General features: G+C 33.9%; 1 protein-coding gene and 1 long non-coding RNA gene across 13 annotated transcripts in view; one reads left to right on the top strand and one right to left on the bottom strand.

Moving 5' to 3' along the window:
- LOC105219485 (calcium-dependent secretion activator) overlaps nt 1–14,517 on the top strand; it is a 70,137-nt gene that overhangs the window by 32,743 nt on the left and 22,877 nt on the right. The gene's annotated exons all lie outside the window — the stretch shown is intronic.
- LOC128923080 (uncharacterized) lies at nt 869–4,608 on the bottom strand. Its single transcript, XR_008472159.1, has 3 exons — nt 1,395–4,608; nt 1,152–1,333; nt 869–1,094 (listed from the first exon to the last, which is right to left on the bottom strand). It is a non-coding gene; the product is annotated as an uncharacterized LOC128923080 (long non-coding RNA).

Here is a 14,517-nt window from a genome sequence, read left to right as displayed (position 1 = left end):
AGGCAGATTTCTCGAAAAGAAGTCAACATGAGTCATTCGTTTACCTTCTCTATATTGTAAGTCGAATGTAAACGACTGTAAATAAGACCACCATCTTTGTACTCTGGGAGTCAGGTCATGCTTACTCCTTGATGCTCTAAGTTACAGTCAGTAAATACGACAAAATTTGTACCCCATGAGTAATGTCGAAAATGTGTAATAGACAAAACAACTGCAAGGGTCTCTAATTCGTAGGAATGGTACCGAAGCAGCCTATTCAATGACTTGAGACTTATTGTTGATTTTGTGCAATAAGATGGCACCATATCCACGAGCACTTGCATCATTATGCAATTCGATTCAAATTACTAATACAGGTTTTTGTGTGAGAATAGAAATAACTTTTTGTCTTATTAATTCATGGTCAATTCATTTTTCTCTGAAGTCAGAAGATATAACGGCTTCATAAAACAAGAAAATCCTTTAATAAACTTTCTAAAATAAGATGCTAAACCAATAAATTGTCGTAAGGTATATACCCTGCAAGACAGGTACCGGCGAATTCTTCGGTGAAATGCCAGGGAGCGGTACCAGCAGTTTCAATGAAAGTTTCTATGCCATTCTTACGGGCGAATTGACAAAAGTACACGAAACTCTTGTGTACGTGTGATCGTTCATCCCTTTCTTGCACATTACATTCATCATTTAGCAATGTATATATACCTCTTGCACAATTTGGGGAATGGTATTGGTACAATCACGGATGAAAGACCCAAAACTGCACGTGCACTTTCAGTACTGCGACCCACAAAAGCCCAGAAACTATACCCGCTATTTTCGGTTAGCTCTACCAAAATCCCAAATGAGAATTTAATAACAAAATCATTAATTATATTTCATATTTATTTAAAATATCATGCCATTTAGGTGTTTATTATTATATTTACTTTATAAATGTATTATCGTACTACACTATATACATATGTAAAACGTATTGAATATTTGAACAACTTTTGCTATCTGACAAAGGCTGGAGGAAGAGTGGCAGTTGGAAGATCTGTTCTTTCATTAATTTCATTAGTACTATATTCATCCATTTTCTGGGAGGAGGATTTCTATAAAATATAAAGTAAAATTAGAATTTTTACAACATAAAAGTTGGTAATAATTACCTTATGTTTCAGGAATTATAAATCTAGCATTGGCAACGTTCTAGTCTTAACATCCATGACATCCCATACTCTTGCTGCAGTATTTCCATTGAACTAATTTCGGTGAATCCATGTCCTTGTAAAGCGATACAACAATGTTATGATTGCTCAATACAAGGTGAAAATGAATCAAAAAAGTCCTCCTAATTGAACATACAAGAAGTTTTTAAATTTCTATGATCACAAACATTCACTTAAATTTACCCTTTAATTTCTGAGTTTTAGCTGCTAATGGCACGGCCAACTGAGGGGCCGGTAATTCTAAAAATACTGCAACTGCTTTGTCCTCTAGCTCATTGGCAAAACCCAGTTTACACATGTCGCGATGATAAACGGTTACAAAAGCACCTAAGCCATGTCGTTTCAGTTCTTCCCGGGCTTGTGTTGAGCAAAAGGTTTAATTGCACGTAAAAAAGTGACATTAAACCTAATACCTAATATCGTTTTACTTATTTAAAAATGCGTGCTTCAATAATTTAAACTTTAATTAGGCTACAGATCACTGATTTAAATAAAACACGCAAAATAATACTTCACAAGCAGCCATGATATAACTCAAAACAAAACTTGTTTAAACCAGGGACCGAAAATAATGATTATCGTTCCGATTTTTAAGTAAAAAATCAATCAATTATAATCGTCACACAAACAAAAGGATAACGTCATTGTAATCCTTTTTAGACGATCTATCCATTTCCACCATGATTTTTTAAATACAGATTTTTATGATTTTCATCACCGTTAATGATTAATTCTGAGTAATTTTGTAAAAAATCATAAATAATCATCATTTTTTAGCAAAAAAATAAAAATCATAAATAATCATTATATTTGATTTTTATATTTTTTGCTCAAAATAAAACCGACTTTTGGATTATATGTTTGTTATTACGTTTTTTTGGTACTATTTTTTCATGTAGTTGAGTTGAGGTAAATGTTTATGCACATTTCGCCCTTTGTTTCATATGTGTGTATGTAGTGGTGTTATTAAAATTTCTTTGAATGTATTGGAGTTTCAGTAGCCATGACTTGCTGGGTACCGACTGAGGAAAGCGAATTCGGACGAATTTCACCTGAACTTACTTCATATGCCAAATATTGGACTGTTGACTTAAGAAACGAACACTTCTTTAAATTGAAGGAAAATCCAGCTTTCGCGAGACAATCAAGAGTATTCTGCAACATTTCCAAAGCTTCACTTTTCGTTGAAGCAGCCACCATTATATCATCCATATAAACGACAACGAATGTATTTGTCAAGTCTCCAAAAATTGCCATTGCCAAAAATTACACTCTTTTGAATCTTCGTGCAAAGGAATTTGGTAGTATCCGCTTGCCATGTCTAAACATGTAAAATATTTTGCTCCGTGAAGCCTGGCTATCTGGTCTGATATAAGGAGCAAAGGGTACATATCTATCTGAGACCGTATTAGAATTTAACTCGCGGTAATCAACACACAAACGATGGGAGCCATATTTTTTATTAACATGCATTATAGGACTTGCATATGGTGAGCAACTTGGTTTTATAACTTTTCATTCAAATAGTTCCTTGATCTTATCTCGTACTAACTCTCTTTCATTGGCGCTAAGTCTATACGGCCTTCTTTGAACAATTTTTCTTGGGTCTACTAATTTTATTTTCATTTTACCCGAGCTAACTCTAGACAAAGGAATCCCGTCAACAAAAGATTTTGAATTTTTTTCCAATAAAAATTTTAATTTATCACTATCTTCTCCAACGAGATCAGTGTTTAACATAAGCAAAATTTGTTGATCATTTGAACAGTAGTTTACAGTTTTTGATCTTAAAATTTCGAATCTTCCTGGTAATATTACAACATTGAATCCAGGAGACAGTACTTAACGACCAGTAACAATACAATTTTTCAAATACTCATTGTCCACGACATGGAACAACACTTCAATACAATGATGGCTAATATTTACGTTGCTAAGTATTTGCAATGTACTACAAATGCTGTCATTGCCAATACATTTCAATATCACTACATTATTAATTCTTTTTCCATCTAACTTCATACTTATCTTTTGTTTTATTAGACTGCATTCCGCTCCCGAATCAAAAGTTGTTGTAATCGTCTCACCATGATACACCAAATACCATCACCAAGACACTGCCTTTTATTATGTTTTCGACTAAAATTATATTCGCCGTTGAACACCACGCCAATGCTTCGGCACCAATACTTTCTGGATTAAATTTGGGTAGCACCACTTCACTTAATGTTTTCTTTTGTAGTTCCATCAAAATGCGCCACGGCTCATCCGCGCTAGGCCTCGATCCCACTTCTAATGTTAAATCGCACTGTTCCTTGTTCATCATTATTTCACATGGTCTACTTTGTCAATGTTAATAATTTAATATGCACTTGTACCGAGAAAATGTTTAACGGAGCGAGTTTCGACCGCACTCGACTCTAATTTGTTCGCCATGGATAATATGATACGAAACTCTTCTCTTTTGCTTGTTGAGAGAGCCCATGAACTCATTTTTGATGTTGGCAACAAAGCCAGATCATGGGCTACTGAACAGCTGACAGTCAAAATGACGAGCTACCACTAAGAATCCCGCAGAAATAAATGATTAAATGGTTCGTTTTTGTACGATAAGTTTTTTGTGATTTTTGAATTACTATTAACTTCTATATAAATGGAGTTAATATGTGTACATTATTTAAGAAACGGTGGCTATTTGTACGAAAGTAATATATGTACGTTCTTTAACAGTGTTAAATGACATTTACGTAAATACATATCTGGGTACAAATTTTCTCTTAAACTTTTAGAGAATATATTAAGGTGTTTATTTGTTTATAAAATATAAATAAATATATGTTACTAAATTAAACTAAGCTAAATTTTTGTTTATGTTGACTTATAATATGTACGATTTTTAATTATTATTATATTTTATTATTTTTATGTGTAGATGTCTATTGTTTATCTTAAAATATATATTTATAAGTGTATGTGTTGGTGTAATATTGGTTAAGAAGTCTCTATTAAGCGTAAACTGCAAACCAATAAATACCCAAGAAATCGAATAAAAATCTACTAACTTATCTTTTCCCGCAGTGGCACCACTGCCAAATGTTATAAAAAATGCGGACTTTGACAGCTCTCTCACGAATGAAAGAGTTTCGTATCATGTTATCTTTGGTCTTGTGTCGCCACTTCTTATTTCATTGTGCCTACATCGAACCACGCTCAGAGAATGTAAAATATAGAGAAGGTTCACGGCGGGCTAATGGCCACACTGGTTTGCTTTTCGAAGGGGTACTCGTTTCTATAAGCGAGTTTCACCACAGAATTCTATAAGGGAGTTTCACCATTGTTTAACATCAGACGGCTAGAAAATAGCAGAATTGAGCGTTTGCAGTGGTAAATGAGAAAAATTTTTGTTAATTTCTATGTTAGGAAATGTACGCTTACATATTTGGCTATATACAATGCGCATATGACTTTTTTGCATATAATTTATAGATATTTTGTTGATAATTGATATTAAGGCACATGCGCACATACATATGCAATTCTTTACAATATACAATAAACTAAATTACTTTATATTCTTATTTAAATGTAACATAATAATACTACATTTATTTACTTTATTCCTTAAAATGTCATATATTATCATTCATATGTATATTATTACAAAATGATAAGCGTACGTTCGTAATTACATATGTGCACATTCAAACAAATATCAAAAGAGCCATTCGAATTTTGAATTGTGTCCATATATCAATTTGTCAACATTCAATATGTGTATATAAATATGTGTACTCATGGCTTCATATAAGATCTTCGTTGCCACGGACAACGAATGGCCGTAGCTTATGATTTTTTTTGTGTTCATGTCAAAGAGTTGTAAGGAATGTGGAGCGTACGCAGGCAAAAAAGCCCAGATGTCCAACATATGTATAATGTCTTTAAGTTTTATGCATTGTTTCTTTAAAAGATCATTAGTAATTATTCTAAACATGATTTAATATGTTGGTAGATATTAAAATGCATTTAATTATATAGATAACCAATTAATACTTCAATATTTGACAATACACATGAAGCGTAAATATTTTTACGGCGGGATCACTTGAAACGGCCCTGTAAAGCTCGATGTGTCGAAAAATTTATGGCCGCCTGCGCAATGCCAAAGCGACGCAACATTGCGTTGTTGGTAGAAAATCGGCTTGTCGTAAATATGTATGAATATGTATGAGCATGTATGAGCATGTAAACATATCGACATAAATTTTTGCGAGCCACATAATTTTTGCTGAAAAATATTTTAAATCGACTCAAGGGCTATGTTGCCACTTTTATCCCTAGGTTTTTGCTGCGTTGCAACTTTTCCTTCTCAAGGGAACATTAGAAAAATCTTCAATTTATGATTTTTGTCATCGTTGCGAAAAGGCGTTTGTTGGCATGGAATGCGCGGGGAGATGTGTATGGCTCTGCTTTTATGAATGAAGCAACTTTGCCAAGTGAATGTGCGCCAGCGTTCATGAATGAGGCGTTTGTTGTTTTTGTAGAACAATGCTTTTGATTTTTTGGGATGGTTGGCAGATTTACGTGCACGCATATGCAAATGTAAGTTTGTGTGTTTGTTCAGAGACATACAAACATATTTATGTATATGCATACAGAGCAATGCGCGCACATTTGAAATGTCCTTCACTGATAAGTGATAATGAGACAATTCGTGTTATACGAAATGTATTTAGTAAATATAAAAATATAAAACATATTTTTATGAAAGTATGTACATATGTATATTATTATAAAACATTGCATAAATATGTGGGTCCGTTTGAATATTTTTTTACAAATATACCTCTGAAATCGCATATTTTTTCAATTGTGGATGCATTCATAAATATCCGCAAAACGAATTTCATATCAGTTGTATATAGTAAGCATATAAATGCATCAACATATAAACAAAGAGCCTAACATGAGTCTATAATAGAAATGTAAACCTCTGAGCATATTTTTCAATTAATACTCAGCTCTGTTACGCGGCACTGTTAATATTTCTCCTTCCGAGCCAGCCGTGGTGAAACTCGATTATAGGATTTTGTTAGTTTTTGACAATTCACACGCTGGTCCGCAATTGGACCTTTTCTATATTTTACATTCTCTGCCACGCTCAGCGACAGCGACACGCTGTCGCCCCGCTATAACGTTTCTTCTCAGAACTACAAGAATACGCACGATCAAACATAACAGGACTACAAGATGATGCAACACATGACAGTCACTGTCATGAAATTAGGATACAGTGGTGTGCCTAAAAAGCATACACATATGCTCACACACACACTCACAACTGTACACATTCAGTTCACTCCGACATATATGTATATAACCCCATTAACTCTTTTATTTCTGTGTGACACAAACAACCGTTCTGTGAACAAAACTATAATACTCTGTGCAACATGTTGCGAGAGTATAAAAATGGCAAATTGGTAATATAAGTTAAATGAACGCTCTTTGGCAATATCAGTTGATTGTGAATTGTGTAAACATGCCATGAATGCCACTGAAAATGGTCTCGCATATTTGCAAGATTATCGTAAAATAAAATGCATGTAAAAAAATGAACAGCTGTTTTACGATATTGCCACGTTTGCGACGTTAAATGAGTGCCACTAATAAGATATCAAATATTTTAACTCTTTGAAGAAGTATCCAACAACAATATACAATTGTAAACATGCTTAGAGAGTTCAAAAGTTGTGTTGTATTGGTTTATTTATATAGTGTGAAAAAATATAAAATATATAATACCATAGAAGAAAGGTCAACACGTGAGCATGGGAAAAACAGGGATTATTTAAATCTAAATCCAAATCGAAATTGTTTTGATTTATTACTTATTTATACCATTAACGAATTAGAAACTGAAGCCTTATGAAGGGTATCGTAGAGGGTATCATCTGATATTACCGAAATGTGGCAATGTGGACCTGATTTTCTTTACACTTTCCAGTAAAAAATTGTTGTTCGAATAATATTGCTAGTGATCCCATTGATGATCAAACGTGTAACGTTGCATAATCGAGGTGGATTAGAATTTCGCAGCTGAAAAATATATGACCCTCTTCAACCAAAAATTATGTGGCGCAATTCTTGCTATCAATTGAATTTAAACAAGTAAGAAAGGGCTAAGTTCGGGTGTAACCGAACATGTTATACTCTAGCAATTTATTTATTTAATTTTATTAATATTACACACTCCATTGGAAATTGGAAACCCTAATATTAGGTATATGGGAGCTTGGAGAAGATATGACTCGATTTCACAAATTTTTAGTACGCATTGGAAGAAAAATATGCCCTTTGACTTTCTTAAAAATATATGAGAGACTTACCTATATTTTCGGTAAAAAATTTATTAGAACCACTGAGGTTCTCACGTTGTATATATGGGGCCTTGAAATCTTATTATCTGATTTCGACGAATTTTATAAAGGCGATCTCTCACTAAAAATGCAGTATTTGTGCGAAGTTCTGTTCCCAGATTGTCACTATCGCTTAACTCATATATTGTAAAGTAAACGATTCAGATTGACTTCACAGTTCTGGTATATATGTAGGAAAGAGACGTGGTTGTGAAGCGATTTGCCCTATTTTCACAACATATCATTAGGATCCAGGAAAATATTACGAACCGAATTTTATTGAAATTGGTCGAGTGGTTTCGGAAACATGGTTTTTGACCCATAAGTAGGCGGAGCCACGCCCAATTCTACTTTTGTATACCAATTTGAGTGCAGCCCATCCGTAACATCTTTATAATGAAATTTAAGGTTTCTGGTTCTTTTCCTTAGTGAATTAAAGCGTTTTTAGTAGATTTAAACATAAACTTTGTATGAGAAGTGGGCGTGGTTATAATCCGATTTCATCCATATTTGACTGTATAAGGGAGAGTCTAAACGACTCTAGAACGTTTTGTTGATATAGTTTAAGCATTTTACGAGATATGTACAAACACCTTAGTAGGAGGCGGGGCCACTTTCCCAAAAAAATACATCCAAATATGCCTCTTCCTAGTGCGATCCTTTGTACCAAATTTTACATTTATAACTTTATTTATGTTTTAGCTATGACACTTTATATGTATTCGGTTTATGCCGTTTTGTGGGCGTGGCAATTATCCGATTTAGCCCATTCAATACCAACCTCCTTAGGGAAACAGGAACATATGTACGAAGTTTCATTAAGATATCTCAACATTTACTCAAGTAATCGCTTGCACGGACAGACGTCCGGATTTCAACTCCACTCGTCATACTGATCATTTATACATACATATACATATATTTATAATAAACTGCGGTATAAGCAGGCTTACTCCTTGTTTCAAGTCATTCGTTCATTGAACATGACAATGTAATGGTTTGCTCTCAGCGAACAATTCAAATCAACAACACACTCAGATCAGCAAAAGCAATTGCTTGCATGACGTTTTTCTCGCCAAGCATTGTTGCTTCAAAATATTACTGTCGGAGAAGGCACGAAAGACAATGAAAATCAGGCCTATGACAATGATGATTTGTTTTCATTGCCTTTCAAGCCTAAAAAACGAGTAAGCATTGCATTGCATTGTCGTGAATACGAAAAAGGTTGCATGTTTATGTCTTGTGTGTTCGTTGCTATTTAGGTTCACTGCTTATATTGATTCAAATGTCGTCAAACAAATCACAGGCAATAGGTCGCACATTGCTTTGGTGATTTCAAGCGCACTTGTGCAGTAGTTTAATATATAACCCCATATCTAACTGCCTTCCCTAAATAAAAGCGTTGGCGGAACGTTTTTTGAAGTTATACTTCTTATACGAGTTCGGAAGAGTTGCGATAATTGTTGCGCAACATGTTGCTGCAACATTATGCATAAACATACATATGTACATGTTTTTATGTCATTGAACAAACACACAAACTTACATTTGTATATGCGTGCACGTAAGTTTGTCAACCACCAAAAATCAAAAGCAATGTTCTACAAAAACAACAAGCGCCAAAAATTTTTGTCGATATGTTTGCATGCCCTTACATATTCATACATATTTACGACAAGCCGATTTTCTACCAACAACGCAATGTAGCGTCGCGCAGGCGGCCATCAATTTTTCGACATATCGAGCTTTACAGAGTCGTTTCAAGTGGTCCCTCCGTAATTATAAATGCGCAAAACACAGTACATACAGTAGAAAGCCTTGCTGTATATATTGAGTACTTCATTTTAGTAAAACTTTAGTCATAAAATAGCAAATATTATGTATATAGCTGTCTTATATAAAGGGAAATTATTTATTTATACTATATTTCAATTATAGAAGATTTTAACATCAATGTGTGCCATATTATTGCAAAAAAAATATTAAATGTTGATGAGATATTTCATAAGTGGTGAGAATAAAATACAGCTCTCATACAGGTACTTCTCTGTGGTACGTTATTTTTGTCCACATTTATTTAAACTTAACTGGCACAAAATTAGCAAAAAATCCATTTTTGCTAGTTTTTACTTAAATTATTACAAACAATTATATTTAAAATACTTTGAATTGCATAGCTTGGAAGTACACAATAGTTTTATAAGCTTGAAATGATATGTGGTTGCCTCCTTATTAAACATTTTTAAAACAAAATATGTCATAGGCATTTCAAACCATCGGGTCCAAGGTAACAAGAATCAAAATCGTCATTTAATACTAATATAAGTTTTTTATGAAATTTATAAAAAGCTCAAGAGCTTTTACTAAGTTTGACGAATCCTACACTTTTTATTTTGGCGTCTTCAGAGATCTACATTTTCTCGAATAATAATAGCACAACACCCTAATTACCACAATTGTAGCAAAAAAAGCGTAGCACACAACCCAAGTACGCCTCGGTGGTGTGTTAAAAGATGAAAATTACTGTAAACAAAAAAAGGTTTTCTACTGTATATACTGAGGCGCAAAATATGTATTGGATAGTATTGACTTACTATTAGTAAATATAAATAATTAAATGTATTTAAATATTCTACTAATATATGATGGCAAATATTAATGTACTACAATTGATTGTAGTAAGAATCAAGACAGAAAACAATCCATAATAATATGAGTTGTGGACATGGACCTCTTTGCCTGCGGAAAAGCGACACTGATTACAAGTCTGTGACAAAAAATTACTATTTGCGGTCATTTGTTTGTTGTTGTGGTAACGAAGATTTTACAAGAAATGTACTACAAAACATACATATGTACATGTTTATATGTCATTGAACAAACACACAAACTTACATTTGTATATGCGTGCACGTAAGTTTGTCCACCACCAAATTTACATTATCCCAGTGAACAAACAGAAAAAATTTTATTATAGCATTGGAAGCAATGACAGGTCATGTCGCGCTTTGCGAGATGAAATGATAAAATTACGTCGAAATCCAATTGTCAGCTTAGAAAAAGAATTATTCGAGTTTCTTAGCACAAGAAAATGTTTATCAATAATATCATCCAATTGTCAAAGTCTTCGTGCTCATGTTGATGATTTCTCAGATAGAGTGTTTAAACAGTCAAACATCTTGACGATCTAACGAGCCTCCTGTATCCGTACCAAATTTTGTTTTCGTTGTAAGATTTCAACGAAATGAAACAAGAAATTCAGGCGTTGCTATATATCACAATGAACAAGATAAATGGCATATTCTCATTCCTCATTTAGATAAGATATATCGATGAGAGATATACTGCAACTGCAGGTTCGTAAGCTTTTGCAGATATTATCGGAGAACCAGTAGAGTATAGCGAGCAACCGGTACTCCTTGCGGGAGATTGCAAGAAGCTGAACCATTACTGGCATTCCGCAGAGAGAAATTTTCAATTGAAATGATCAATGGAAGAAATGATCCTACGACAAAAGGAGGAACGAGCATTGATGCGGTATTCGCGAGAAATATAGATAAAATAGATGTAAGACATTTCATATCGTATTTTAGTTATCATAATCCAATTGTAAATATTACAGATATCAATTTGTCAGAACCCAGAAATGATAATTGATTTGGACTTTGGTTTATAAAATGTGCATAATAAATTTATAAAATGTGAATTTAAGAAAGTGTCTCTCGCTAGTTTTCTTTCATTCAGAATTATATGCATTTCTTGGAAAATCACTAAGAAGTATAAATTCATCCGCGCGTAGGGACTCCACGCACTCTTTTTTTCCGCTCAGCGTTAACGACGATGCGCCAACCCTAAATAAAAGCGGCAAATTTACGCCAAATATCAAATACATATTTACTTGAATTGTTGTTGTGAAATTTTATTGAAAAGAGAAACTTCGTTTTTCGCAGCCAATTTTACTTCGGAACGCTCTGTCAAAATAGAAAATGTCAACCGCTCAGCGTCGCCGTCGCGTTATTTAGGCATGCGCCATACAAATTGTATGGGCGTGAGAATTTTTTGACAGTCATTTGCCGCTGCCGTTTTTATTTAGTGAAGGCAGTAACTCTTTTATTTCTGGGTGGCACAAACAATGTGAACAAAACTATAATACTCTCTTGTTGCGAGAATATAAAAATCATTTGGAGAATTTTAACTTTCATTTTCATCAACAACAGTGTCGTTTAATTTAAAAGACATTAGTTCTCCTGGAAAACATCTCTTTCCATATCTTGAAAATAATTTAGTGTACATCAAAATTTATATTTATATACATATATTACACGTAATTATTTTGTATGTTCGGTAAAATAATTTGAATTATTCGTTCGGTATCTGGGGCCTTGAGAAGTTATATTCATGTCCCCAATGTAATTTTTGTACGAAGTTGTATTCCCATTTCCTCACTGGTGCTTGTTTTATATGTACATACACATATTGTAATGTGAAGGAATGAAATGAGTTCCAGAATTTTGTTTTATTGGGAGTAGGCGTGATACTTATTGAGATGTAGTTTTTTTGAAATCTAATTTGACTCAAAAGTCGGCGACGTCACGCCTATTTTCCAATTTTATAAAAGTCTGTTAGGAACTCTTCTCTACCATCCTTTATTAACGCACTCTTAGTAGTTTTTAGGCGTGGTTAAAATCAATGGCTACAGAAAATGTTGCCCGCAAAAGGTCATATAACTATGTATTTCTAAAACATAAATTGAAGAGATTAAAGTTTGTAAAAAGGTACATAAGAAAGCCAGGATCCATTTGGAACAATGGATCTTTCCAGATGATAACAAATTGATTTTTTTGGATGTGATAGAAAAATAATTGTGCACGGAAAAGCCAACACAGAGGTGGAGGAGTTATGATTTGGGGGTGTATTTCGGCAATGGAAGATAAACAAGTAAGGAAAGGCTAAGTTCGGGTGCAACCGAACATTTTATACTCTCGCAATTTATTGATATATTTATATATTATATATTAAGATAACACACAATTTTACCCAATTTTAAAATCTTATAATTAGGTATATGAGAGCTAGGGGAAGTTATAACCCGATTTTAACCATTTCTGGTACTGAGACACACTATTAGAAGAAAAATATTTCCTCTTAATTAAATTAAGATACCTGAGAGATTTACTGAAATTTTCGGTGAAAAATTACCATTGGGCACTGAATTCTTCATATTCGATGTTCGGGGCTTTGAAAAGTTATAGTCCGATTTCGAAAATATTTTCATAAGTGAAGCCATAGATGATATACAGTATTTTTGTAAAGTTTTATTTCGCAAACTTCATTGGTTCCTTATCTATATATTATAAAGTGAAGGAATAAGATGGAGTTCAAAAATGAGTTACATGGGAAGTTGTCGTGGTTGTGAACCGATTTCATCCATTTTCCACACGTGTCGTCAGGGTGTCAAGAAATATTAGTTAATATTAATATTAGTAGTTGCTGAGATTATTATCCGATTTCAACTAATTTCATGGTGTGTGGTGGGGTACGTAAGAGAACTGACTGCAGAAAGTTTGGTTTATATAACTTTATTGGTTTGCGAGATATATACAAATAACCGAATTGGGGGCGGGGCCACGCCCACTTCCCCAAAAAAGATTACATCTAAATATGCCCCTTCCTAGTGCGATCCTTTATTCCAAATTTTACTTTTATAACTTTATTTATGGCTTAGTTATGACACTTTACGTGTTTTCGGTTTTCGCCATTTTGTGGGCGTGGCAGTGGTCCGATTTTGCTCATTTTCGAAAGCAACCTTCCTATGGTGCCAAGAAATTAGTGTGCCAAGTTTTATTAAGATATCTTAATTTTTACTGAAGTTACAGCTTGCACAGACGGACGGACTCGTCTCGTCAACCTGATCATTTTGATACATATAATCCTATATCTAACTCGTTTAGTTTTGGGTGTTACAAACAACCGTATGTGAACAAAACTATAATACTCTCTTAGCAACTTTTGTTGCGAGAGTATAAAAATGGGAGTGATCCGCCAAATCATGGACCACATACATTATATTGCCATTTCAAAGAGAAACTTACGAAACTAGCGCAGACAATCTTGGAATCGGAGAAAATTTCCTGTTAATATATCAGGATTAAAATTCCGGCTCGTTTAAAAGAAGTAGTTCGACGAAAGGAAGAACTACCCGATATAAAAAAGTGAATTTATGTCTGTTTTTGGATTTTACAAAAGTTATAAAATATTTCCATACATACATACATGTATAAGCTAAGTATAAATTACGTCCCGCAACCTTTGTTAACGGTTACTTTCTGCAGTCGTTTTTTTAGCCACTTCCTAATACGGTCCAAAAATGAAATAAGTCGGATCATAACCACGCCCGCCTCCCATACAAAAGTTAGGTTGAAAATTACTAAAAGTGGGTTAACTCACTAACGAAAATCGTCGGAAACACTAAATTTCACATAAGAAATGGCAGACGAAAGCTACACTCAGATTTTTTTACCAAATGGAAAATGGGCGTGGCGTCGCCCACTTATGGGTCAAAAACCATATCTCAGGAACTACTTGACCGGTTTCAATGAAACTTGGTTTGTAATAGTTTCCTTACATCCCAATGATATGTTGTGGAAATAGGCCAAATCGCTTCACAACCACCTATATCAGAACTTTAAAGACGATCTAAATCGTTTACTTTACAATATATAAAGTAAGCACTAGTGAAGATATCGATGCAGAACTTTGCACAAATATTACGTTTATAGTGTGGCAGCCCCATTCTAAAAATCGCCGAAATCGGACCACAGGTTTTCAAGGCATCATATAGCGAACATTAGCACCTTGGTGCGTCTACCCTAATATTAGGGTTTCCAACT

The sequence above is a fragment of the Zeugodacus cucurbitae genome, chromosome X (assembly GCF_028554725.1).
Source record: "Zeugodacus cucurbitae isolate PBARC_wt_2022May chromosome X, idZeuCucr1.2, whole genome shotgun sequence".
Taxonomy (NCBI): Eukaryota; Metazoa; Arthropoda; class Insecta; order Diptera; family Tephritidae; genus Zeugodacus; species Zeugodacus cucurbitae.
The sequence above is the reverse complement of the archived record's forward strand: the minus strand, read 5'-3'. Positions and strand labels throughout refer to the sequence as shown.